The 12,511-nt window shown below is 34.5% G+C and overlaps 1 long non-coding RNA gene across 1 annotated transcript; it reads left to right on the forward strand.

The window, feature by feature from the left end:
• The first annotated feature begins 5,152 nt into the window (after positions 1-5,152).
• On the forward strand, positions 5,153-9,734 carry LOC138144292 (uncharacterized). The gene is made up of 3 exons (XR_011163912.1): positions 5,153-5,292; positions 6,749-6,861; positions 9,624-9,734. It is a non-coding gene; the product is annotated as an uncharacterized lncRNA (long non-coding RNA).
• The last annotated feature ends 2,777 nt before the right edge of the window (positions 9,735-12,511 follow it).

A 12,511-nucleotide genomic window follows, 5' to 3' on the forward strand; every position in this document is an offset into this window, starting at 1 on the left:
TTTTTCTTCAATTAAGCACTAAATTGTAGTGAGATGAGAGTTTGAAATAGATAATTTGAAGTAATTTCAACCTGCTATTTAAATATAAGTAGAACTAAAAAGTGGGGAGCATTTGCTGCACATTGGATCACTTTGGGGGAAAAAAATCTGCTATACCTTAATGGTGACAAGTGTTTTAAAAACCAGTGCAGAAATGAGACAATCTCCTTTGAATTCAGAATACTATTTCCCTAGGCATAAAGTTTGCCTGGATACATTAAATTGATGGAATGAATTCTAGCCATTTGCACTGAAGATGAGACTCAAGAAAAAGATACTTCATAACTTAAACCTCTGTTTTATTATTATATATTATTTGGAATTTTAGACAATAAAACAGATTTTTGAGTAAGGTAACTCTCCAGTTCCTCCCCACCCTCCAATTAACCCTTCCCCAACACCAAATCCCACTTTTGCTGTTCAGTCATTTGGGGTTTTCTTGGCAAAGAGACTGGAGTGTTTTGCCATTTCCTTTTCCAGCTCATTTTACAGCTGAGGAAAATGAGACAAATAAGATTACAAAACTAGTAAATGTCTGGGGCCAGATTTGAACACAGGAAAATCAGTCTTCTTGACTTTAAACCTGGCACTCTATCCACTGTGCCACCTAGCTGCTCATACCACATTCCACTATGGTAACAAATGTTAACTAGTAAGTATCTGCAGCTTTTTGCCTTGTTATTTACTGGGGGATACAATTTTTAACACTTTTTATTGAATAAGGAATGCTATTTTTTTAGTGGAGTTAAGATTATTGGTTAAAAGAATGGTAGTCTTTATTTTTTTACCCAATTATATGTAAAACAATTTGAAATATTCTTTAAAATTTTGTATTCCAAATTCTCTCTTTCCTGTCCACCTTCTCCACCCCCACAGAGAAGGTAAGCAGTTTGATATAGGTTATACATGTCTAATCATGCAAAACATATTTACATATTAGTCATGTTGTGAAAGAAAGCACAGACCAAAAAACAAAAAACCAGGAAAAATAAAATTGTTTTTGATTTTGCAGCATCTTCATGAGTTCAAATCTGACTCCGGCTCCTCATCTATAAAAAGAGCGGGAGAAAGAAATGACAAATCACTCCAGGATTTCTGCCAAGAAAACCCAAATAGTCTCAAAAGAGTCAGACATGAATAAACAGCAACAACAAAATAAGTTGTCCTTCAATGATAATGTCTTCTTTTGTCAGAGACTTTAAAAAACCATACTGAATGGGAAATTTTCAAAAAACAATAGATCTATTGCATATGAATCTTTATTAATTTAACTATTCCCTGATAAAAAGAATAAAATGTGAAAAAGAAGTCAAGGGTATACACATAAAATAGTATTGATAAAAATCATGTTTTACCCTCATTTTGATGGGAAAATATTTGATAAATATAAACAAACCTCTGGTGAAATGAAATGAGGTAAGGTAAGGTTAAGTGAAGTGAGAAGTGACTCATTTATTTCCCTACTCACTTCTTTTCCCCACACTATCTTGTGAGGACGTGATGTTCCAAATATTGGAGGTATTCAAAAAGAAATTGAATTGTCATCGATACGAGATACTATAGAAAGGAAACTTCCATTGGATGGGAAGTTGGTGACCATATTCTCTTCCAATATTAAGATTCGATGATCCTGGAATGGCAGCATATGCCTGTTATGAGAGAAGCTGAACCTGGTCTATATCTTGATCTTGGATGAAGGGGGAGGGGGGAATTCTGAACTGCAGTGTGTACTTATTACCTCAACTAGGTTGGGTCTGTTGTTCACCTTTCTATTTTCTTTCTGCTATAATTATTTGTATACATGTTGTATTCACTCAGTAGAACTTAAACTCATTAAAAGCAGAGAAATGAAATGAAGTGGAGAAAAATGAGGTGAGATAAGGTGAGATGAGGCATTAGTACAATGTATCACACATAAAAGATGCTTCTTAAATGTTTGAATGAGAGTGAATTTAAAAGTAAATGAGAGATGGCCCTCATTTTGAAATTGGAATACCATATGGAAACATTTGTTCTCACTGTTCTCTACACTGGTCAAGACTAAATAAATCTGGAATATTGTGCTTAGTTCTGGGTTGTTTGGTTTTTTTTTAGAGCTAGATATGTGGACAGATGAGGGAGCTTCCTTTTCTATACAAATACAAATTCTTTTTGTCTTAAAGAATTGTCCAAGAAACTAAGAGAGAAGTTAAGTGATTTGTTAAGGTTCCCAGAGGCTCCCACAAGGCTCCCAACATGCATCAGCAGCAAGACTTGAATCTTGATCTTCCTCACCGTAAGTCTCTCAATCCATTGAGCTGCCTTGTCTCATTTTTTTAAATTAAAATCTACATTTTTAAAAAATACAGTGACAAATGAGCACATTCAAAGAGGGATAAACAAAATGTTTAAGCATGTGAGAATCATTGTCATAATGAGTAACAACTAGAAGAAATTATGATATTTAGTCTAGAGAATAGCAAAGTTAGAGTACAAAATAGATAGTTTTAAATTCTTGGTAAGATATCATTTAGAAAAGGGTTTAGATTGTATGTAGCTCCCTAGGACAAAGCTAGGGGGGGAAATGAGTCAAAGTCATAAGAAGGCAGATTTTGACTCAATAGAAGAGCTTTTTATGAATTAGAATTGTATCAAAATGGAATTTCCCCAAACTATCTTGTGAGGACATGATGTTCCAATTATTGGAGGTATTCAAAAAGAAATTGAATTGTCGTCTATATGAGATACTGTAAAAAGGACACTTCCATTGGGTGGGAAGCTGATGACCATGTTCTCTTCTAATATTAAGATTTAATGATTCTGAGGGTGGCTAGGTGGCACAGTGAATAGAGCACCGGCCCTGGAGTCAGGAGGACCTGAGTTCAAATCCGGCCTCAGACACTTAACACTTACTAGCTGTGTGACCTTGGGCAAGTCACTTAACCCCAATTGCCCTGCCCTCCCCCCTCCAAAAAGAAAAAAAAAAACAGATTCAATGATCCTGGAATGGTAGCATATGCCTGTAATGCCTGTTACGAGAGAAGCTGAGCCTGGTCTATATCTTGATCTTGGACTAAGGGAGAGGGGGGAATTCTGAACTACAGTGGGCTAAACTAATCAGGTGCCCACACTAAGTTGGGACTCTAAAAGTTGGGACCACAGTCCACACTATGATGAGACCCAAAAAGCAGGAAGGATCACTAAGTTGCTTAGGGAGACTTCAGAACAGACACATATTAGGTCAAAGCTCCTACAACGCTCAGAATGGGTGAAATAGGGAGAGCTTTAAAATTTTTTTTTAATTAAAAAATCAATTATCACAAAATTTCACTTTTGGGGGTTTGAAGATAAATTCTTGCAACTTATTTTGACTGAAATTTTTGATGATATCTTCAGGATATGTAAGCTACAATTTACTTTTTTTTCTAGAAAATTAAATTTGCATATGCTGAAATTCTAAAAAAATTAATATATATATATATATATATGTATACAGCCTTGCACATATACCTTAAAGTATAAAGAGATAAAATTTCTAACATGCTAATTTTTGTTAGAAATTTAATAACTTTTTCTTTATTATTAGAAAAGATAGCCTTCTGATGAAGGCTAGTTTGATTAAGATCCTGCAATGATGGGGCTGGACTAGATAGTTTCTAAGGCCCTTTCTAGCACAGCTATGACTGACAGAGGAAAGAACATACAAAGACTGAAATGACTAGATTGCCTAATGAACACACATGAGCACAGATCCTGACTGCAACTGTCTTCTACCAATGCTTTTTTTTTTCTTTTTTGGAGGGGGGAAGGCAGGGCAATTGGGGTTAAGTGACTTGTCCAAGGTCACACAGCTAGTAAGTGTTACATGTCAGGGGCCACATTTGAACTCAAGTCCTCCTGACTCCAGGGCCAGTGCTCTATTCACTGCGCCACCTAGCTGCCCCCTACCAATCCTTTTATTTAAGCTTATCTGACCTCTCTTGACTGGTGTATTTTAAGGCTTCTGTAATTTGCTCACTTTAGATTAAGCCTTCTCAACCTAGGCCCCATGAACTTGTGTGTTTTCTTTAATATCTTAATAATCATATTTCAATATTTTTGTTTTTCTTTGTAATTATATGTATTTTCTTTTATGCATTTAAAAATCTTTAGTTTGAGATGGGGTCCTTCACTTCACCAGACTGCCAAGTAGGCCTATGACCCAAAAAAGGTTAAGAATTTCTATCCTAGGGGTGGCTAGGTGGCACAGTGAATAGAGCACCAGCCCTGGAGTCAGGAGGACCTGAGTTGAAATCTGGCCTCAGACACTTAACACAAAAACTAGACATGTGACCTTGGGCAAGTCACTTAGCCCCAATTACTCTCTTAAAAGCAAAATAAAAATAATTCCTATCCTAAATTGGACATTATGGTTCCTTTTGTCTAACTCAGTAGAAATCCTTAACAATCCCTTAGCATCTGTGGACTATCTAGGAGATAAGCTATAATTATCTGAGGGGGTAGGGGGAAATGTTACTTATTGAATCTTTAGTATGTAGTTTCATTCCCCTGTGTCAGATAGAGACAAAGACAGGGGAGCCAGGGACTGGCAGTAAAGTGAATGCTCACGTGCATTCCTGTACCTCCTTATAAAAGTATCTCCATATGGTTTGTTCATATTTAGTAAACACTATCATTAAATTAAGATGAATGTGACTGTTCTTTGATATCCTGAACCTACTTAATACAATATAAGTACTGATAGGTAATATGTGTGTCCACTTTAAAGAATTTTAATTGAAGCATGTGAAAGTGTGTATTGTGTTTGTGGCTATTTGTCATGGTTTATACCCAGCTTCAAAAATAAGACGAGAATGATGACATAAGCTAATATCTTCTTAGTATACTGGGTAAGAACTTTTAGGAGTATTTCGTTTCATCTTTTGTGGTTCTCTCCCCTATCTCCCTGAGAAATAAGTACCTTTTCTGACTTTTTCTGTGCCCTGTGCAATACTTAAAGAGCCCACTAATTTCAAGTGCTTTTTAGTCATTATGTTGTCAAAACAAATGCATATATATATATATATATATATATACATATATATATATATATATATAAGATGAAATTTAGAATGCCTTTATTTCTTCAGGAAACATGTTTGGAATGAAGAATTCTACTCTTAGGATCTTTGGAGAGCTGCTGCTACAAAGCCAATGTAATGAATGCTAAGTTACTTAAAAAAAAAAAAAACTAAGTCATATCAGAGATTAAAAAGCAACTTCTGAGAGGTCCAGGTAAGACTTACGTAAGGATATTAAAAAGGGAGAGGAGGTAACAATTTTTATTTCTCCTTGGAAAAAGAAGAAGTGCATAGCATAAACAAAAAGATGATATAGGTTTGAATTGATGTTCTCCTTTTTTCTCAAATATCCTATCCAAGCTTAAAAGTACTGTACAAGTTCACTTTATCCAGAAAGGGTTATTGCAAGAAAGTTCATAACTCTAACTGTCATCAGTCTTTTCCCTTTTCTAATTTTTTATATATATATTGTCTTGTCATGCCTTTAGCACATCAGTCCATCGTGTTCCCAATTATCTATGTTGAACAATTTAGCAAGTTATCATATACTGTGAATCATTCCATGTATATTTATCTTGTCTCCCCCCACTGGATTATAAGCTCCTTTGGGCAAAGACTTTTTAGGCTGTTGTTGCTGTTTAATCGTTTTCAGTCATGTCCTTCTACATCACAGTATCGTCAACAATCTGTTGTTCAGTCTTCTACTCACCGTGACCCTATTTGGGGTTTTCTTGACAAAGGTACTGGAGTAGTTTGCCATTTTCTTCTCCAACTCATTTTACAGATGAAGAACTGAGGCAAACAGTGTTAAGTGACTTTCTTAGGGTCACATAGTAAAAGTCTAAGGTCAAATTTGAACTCAAAAAGATGAGTCTTCCTGATTCCAAGCCTGACACTGTACCACCTAGCTATCTAGGAATATTGTATATGCTCATTAAGTTAACACGTGATTGAGTGTTCAAATGTATGTTCTAGGAGTAGTAAATAACACTTCATGAAAACTACTATCTTTTCTTGGCATGAAGCTTGAATTATCACAAGAGGAAATCTTAGAGCTGGGAGTAGAAATGTTCCGTAATATAGTAGAATCCATGCTGGATTGGTTTGATGGGTAGAGTGGACCAGCTATTAAGTATTCTACAAAGCTTAAGTCTTCTTGCATGCTAAAAAGAAAAGTATAAAATATACAACAATTAATATCAACAAAATTACAGTCATGCATTTTCATCTTTATATAAAAATGTCTCACTGATTCAATTATTTTCCCTAAAACACTTGCTTAAACTTACTACAGTATTTTGTTTTTAAAGAGAAGATCATACATTGAAATGCACATCAACTCAGTCTAGGAACCTGAATTTTACTTTCCTTTTTCAAAAGAACCCTTTACAAAACATTTATATGTTTGCCAACAGCCTTACTATCCCTCAAAATCTACCTCAAAGCTAGCTTCTCTTTGAAGCCTTCATAATCCTTCCAAGTGGAATTTATCCTTCTTTAGATTTCATATCACATTTTGTTTAACTCTTTATTATGTACTTAATATGTTCTCTTTTTATTGGAATTATTTCTACTTGTTTTCAATTGTCCTACTACATGTTAAGTTTCATGATGGTATGCACTATATCTTATTCATTTGTTTTGTTTTTGTTTTTCACTCACTGTTCCAGCATTCTGAATAAAATAAATCTTTTAAATGAATTGAACTCCATAAACAGAGACACTACAATTGCGTGTTAGTACAAGTGAGAGAGTGAATCTTACTACAAACTAGAGGCCTCTGGTAAGTGTGATTAGACCTACTATCCTCAGCTCAATGTTAAGCAGCTTATAAGATCACAATAGCCAGTTCAGGCCTTTAATGAATAGAATAAAATGACTAAAATGAGTTCTCACGCCCTGTTTGACTATTGAGCTGTATAAGACCTCTTCATACCTCAAAATGAATCAACATATAATATTTGTCTGTTTTTCTGTTCTGAATGAAATTGATCCTTTTTATTACATCATGGAGAAAATAATAATTTTAAAAAATCTTTCTGTTTTATCAATCTACACACTACTCTCAATTTATATTAGGATGAAGGCTTATCATTAATAATGCTCTTATACATAATTTGAAAAGCCATGATAGCAACATCACACAACCGCAATTATTTCACGAGGAGAAAAGAATTAACTACTTAAAGAGCTGTAATTACATCACTGGTATTAAGTAGTTTTGGTGTGTTTTAAATGTCAGTATCCTAACATTAATTACTTTTTGGCAGTGAAGCATGAAATGCTTTCAAAGTCTTAAGCTAAAAGAGAATTAAAACCAAATTACTATGTGTAAACTGTCTTCCAAGAGCTACAAAGGGATCTAGATATTAAGGTTGGAACTGTGTACTAGAGAAGAGGTGTTAAACATGTGATCAGTGGGCCATGTCACTACTGACAATGCTGCCAGAGTACTTCCAGAACTAGGTTAAAAGTGAATTGGGAAATATTTAACAAAATAAATAAAAATACAATAGAAGAGAGATAATGTTAATATGAGATTTTCTAAATCAATATAAGGCATGCCCTGTTTCTATTTCACACCACTGTACTAGACAATGAAAATATGGGAACTACTAAATAAGACCCATAATGAGAACTAAGAAAATTCAAAATCAGCCACTAGAAGTGAAACTATACTCATTTTTCAATAGTTTATACCAAAAAGTAGAACATGTTTATATAAACATAGTACACTCTCTCTCTATCTCTCTCTTTCTGTCTCTGTCTCTCTATACATATATATACCATATTTATAACATGTATATACATACATATATTTATAGTAGCTATATACACATATGTATATAACACATCTATACATATAGGTATATAACATACATATTTTTATAACAGAAAACTAAATTTTATATTTGGAGTATTTTGTTAATTCTGTGTCAGATACATTTAGAGTGAAATTTAAGGTTATCAAATACTGAAAAACTTAGGCAACTTTTATATTTATGTTTTTCTATTATGTCATCAGAAGCTTGGATTCATATGCTTTTGTATATACTTCTATGTGTATATGTTGTTTCCTTTGAGAAAATGTAAGTACCATGAGGGCAGGGACTGAATTGCTTTGTGTATTTGTATCCCCAGACTTGAGTACAATTCATTATACATAGAGGGACCTTAATAACTGCTTCTGTTGAATAACTACCCACACAGATGAAATCATGGACTCATCAAACCATTTAATTGTTAGAAAATTCTTTTTTATATCCAGGGATGTGCTGGAGCCAGCTCATATTCTTCACCTAAGACTGATAGTTAAAGTATCAACGTGAACATTTACATCTTGGAAATAGAGAAAACTAGAAATCAGGGCTTGATTTATTATTTAGTTGATTGTTTAGACTTCAGAAAGTACTGGAGAAAATGTTCATGCAAAGCAAACTTAAAAGTGTGTTCATGCTTTTCCCTCCCCAATAGCCTGTTGTTAAACATTTGCTGGTGTACTCTTAATGTGTTCATCTGAATCTGTCTCCCTGTAGCTTCCATCTACTTCTGCCCTTTAAGGTCAAGAAAAAAAAATTATTCTTGTTCTAATTAAATAGATATTGATTTAGATAGATAAAGATAGGCCCTGAATCCACCTCTGTCATTTTCACATAGTGTTGACTAGCCACATTTTCTCAATCCTGCACTTGTAATTGCTAATTTTTTAACTCTAGTTTAGGGTCCTACAATTTTACATTTATGCCTAATAATGGATCTCACTTTATTAGATTTGTTACAATGTCAAGATCTATTTCAATTACAAATCTGTCATCTAACCGTAACTTTCTACCAAAATGTCACCTATAGAACATTTGGTAAGCATGACAACTATTTCTTTATCCCAGTCTTTAACTAAAATGTTGAATAGATCACAGGTAAGGACAGAACCCTGTAGTCCACTACTACAAATATTCATCCAGGTTGACAGTGATCCATTAGTAAATAGTCTTCCAGTAGGGTCATTCAATGGCTTCTGAAGTCACCTAACTGAACTATCACCTGTCCACATTTCTATGTCTTCCCCACAAAGATATTGTTTAAGAAACTTTGTTAAATGCCTTATGGAAATACAGGTATACTATTTATATATGACTTCCCTGATCTATCCATTTTCGTAACCCTTTAGTGAGATTATTCTAGCATGATTGGTTTTAATGATCCCATGATGGTTCATAGTGATCATTGCTTCCCCTTGAAAAGGGAGAAGGGCATAAGGGCTAGAATGTTGGATTTGAAGTCAGAAAGACCTCAGTTTGAAACCTAATGTGATACTTGCTGTGTGGTCCCTCTCTTAGGCTGTTTCCTTGTCTGTAAAATGTGGATAACAATAACTGCACTATCTATTTCAGACAGTGGTGGGCATCAAAGTGAGATAATTCATGTTAATGTGCTTCACACAAATTATGACTCATGCATATTAGTTATTAATCTCTACAAAGTATTTGCTTACCATCCTTTTAATAATCTAGTCCAGAAAATTATTATCCATTCTAAATTTTGTAGAATCCAGAAAATTAAGTGTTGGGAGATAGCAAAACACATTGGCAAGAGCACAACATTGGACATCGAAAAACATGGATTTGAATGCCTGAAATACTATAGACTACTTATGTGACTGGGTAAGTCATTAAACCTCTCTGGGACTTTGTATCCTCATCTACAAAATGTGAAGTTGGACTAGATGATCCAGAACTTTCCTTCCCAATCTAAATCTATTTCTTTTTTTGCTTTGTTTTTTAGAGGGCAATTGGGGTTAAGTGACTTGCCCAAGGTCACATGGCTAGTTTTTGTGTTAAGTATCTAAGGCCAGATTTGAACTCAGGTTCTCCTGACTCCAGGGCTGGTACTCTATTCACTGTGCCACCTAGCTGTCTCCTACCCCCCCCCCCCAATCTAAATCTTTATGTGCTAAGCAACACAAGATTAATCTATTAACTTCAGTGTTGGGAAGCTCAAATGAAATAATGTATGGAAACCATTTTATAATTTTTTTTTTTTTTGGATTGGGGAAGGCAGGGCAATTGGGGTTAAGTGACTTGCCCAAGGTCGCACAGCTAGTTAAGTGTATGAGGCCGGATTTGAACTCAGGTCCTCCTGACTCCAGGGCTGGTGCTCTATTCACTGTGCCACCTAGCTGCCCCACATTTTACAAATGTTAAAGAGCCATGTAAATACCAGTTATTATTATTAAATTACTGTTGTTGTTATTATTGTGTTATTGTCATTATTATCCTACAAGCACCAGGCCTCCATTCTGGTGATCACTTCATTTCCTGAGCCTTCTCAAGAAGTGTTTATAGAGTAATATGGGAGTATGCTGGTAAATGTTTTAACTTGGCTCTCTGAGGGAAAAAAAAAAACAAAACTATACACGTACTTTTATATTTCATCTGAATTATTACCACTTACTTAAGTCTTGACAATCAACAAAACAAATCAAGTCTTGATTTATAGCAATTGCTGATTTTTGAGGTGTAAATGCTCACACTGAAAATTCAACAATTTTAAAAGTTAATAAAGGAATAAGCAATAAAATATTTTTATTTAAAATCTATTATTATAAAAATAATGAAAATAATAAAAGTGACAAATTTAACAACATAACCCACATGCAAGTTTGTCATACCTGACTTTGGCTCACCCCTATCTATGAGCCTTATACTGGAATCACACCAGTAATTAGGAGTGACTCCTAGGCAACTTGTTAGAGCCTAGGCCACATTCACATTTGGGTAGAAGGTACAGCTGTAATATATATGGTCACCAGTGTTGGAGAACACACTTAGAGCTCTCAGACACATGAGAGAAGGAAGCACCCTGACATGGCAGAGAGGCCAAATATGTATAAGTACTTTTACTTGGTAAATAAAGCCAGAATGAGTTAGTTATGACTTGAAGTGGGCTCAACAACATTTCAGAAGTGAGGTACAGGTTAATTTTTTGTTTTGCCCAGGATTCAGCAGTATCAGAATGTAGACTCAACTGGAATAATACACTCCTTCTTGAGGTGATTTATGATTAAGCATTACAGACACAACTTTAGGGATCTTTGAATTATTTTGTACTTACTCACCAAGGACCAGTCATGAGATAACTTCTGAGGGTCAATGATGAAGCATCACCTCCTGACAGAAAATGGATTCAAGATGAAAAATAAGATACCCATTTTGAGGTATGGCCAAGGTGGGAATTTGTTTTGCTTTGGCTATGCATATTTATTTCAAAGACTGTTTTAATTTTTTTTTCCAATTGAGAGAGGAAGTAGAGTAAGGATAGAGTTTAAAAAGGGAAGGAAGGAAAGAAGGAAGGAAAGGAGAGACAGAAAAACAATAATATAAATGGAAAAAATAGCCATAATAAAATAATTGAAACTGAATGGTGGGAAATAATAAAGAATAAATTTGACACCAAAGAAAAAAAATATGAGAACACACTTTCCCAGACTCTTTTGCAGAGGTAGGAGGTTTACATGTATGGAATACTACAAATAACAACAGATGTTTTTCAATGTGATGATCAGTTCTATTGATTTTTTTTCTCTTTAAAAATAACTTTGCAATAAAGGATGGTTCTTTGAGAGGGGAAATGAAATAAGGGAAAAATATAAGGTGATAAAAAAGCAAAATATATCAATAAAATTCTGCATAGCTTTTTTAAGACAAGGTAAAGAAAAATGTGTTATTCCATTTTTTAAAAATTTATTTTGCTTTTTTGGAGGGGGGACGGCAGTGCATTTGGGGTTAAGTAACTTGCCCAAGGTCACACAGCTAGTAAGTGTTAGTGTCTGAGGCCAGATTTGAACTCAGGACCTCTTGACTCCAGGGCTGGTGCTCTATCCACTGCGCCACCTAGCCTCCCCTATTATTGCATTTTTTAAATGCACAGAAAAGAACAGAGGGTAAGACAGAAGGATTCATAGACAAATAAGATAAACTTGCCAAATTTATCATATATTTAAAAAGAAAAGCAAGTTTTATATCACAGAGATTGTTTCATGTATAATCCTCTTTTTCTGTCCTAATATATATGTATGTGTGTATGCATATGTATATATGTATATGTATGTATACATATATATAATATCAAAATGGTTGCTTTGTTTGGTGTTTGTTAAGTTCAGAATTTTAAAAAATAAAATAAAAAGTCCCCTTCCAACTCCAAATTTATGAGCATATGTGAAAAAAGAATGACAATTACTAAAGTACCACAGGTGAGCAGTACCTGATCAGACCACACCAAGAAAATGAAGCGTGGCTTTACTTACCTTTATGTGCCAACATGCTTCTCCATAGCTCGTCTTTATTTACACACCTGGATAATTGTTACCCCTTGAATATGTCACCTGTTGCCCACTCAGCCTCCCAACATACTAAAAGTACAGGACTAAGCAA

The sequence above is a fragment of the Petaurus breviceps genome, unplaced genomic scaffold (assembly GCF_028583685.1).
Source record: "Petaurus breviceps papuanus isolate PSGF00001 unplaced genomic scaffold, PetGlider_PUasm1.0 90696, whole genome shotgun sequence".
Lineage (NCBI taxonomy): Eukaryota > Metazoa > Chordata > Mammalia > Diprotodontia > Petauridae > Petaurus > Petaurus breviceps.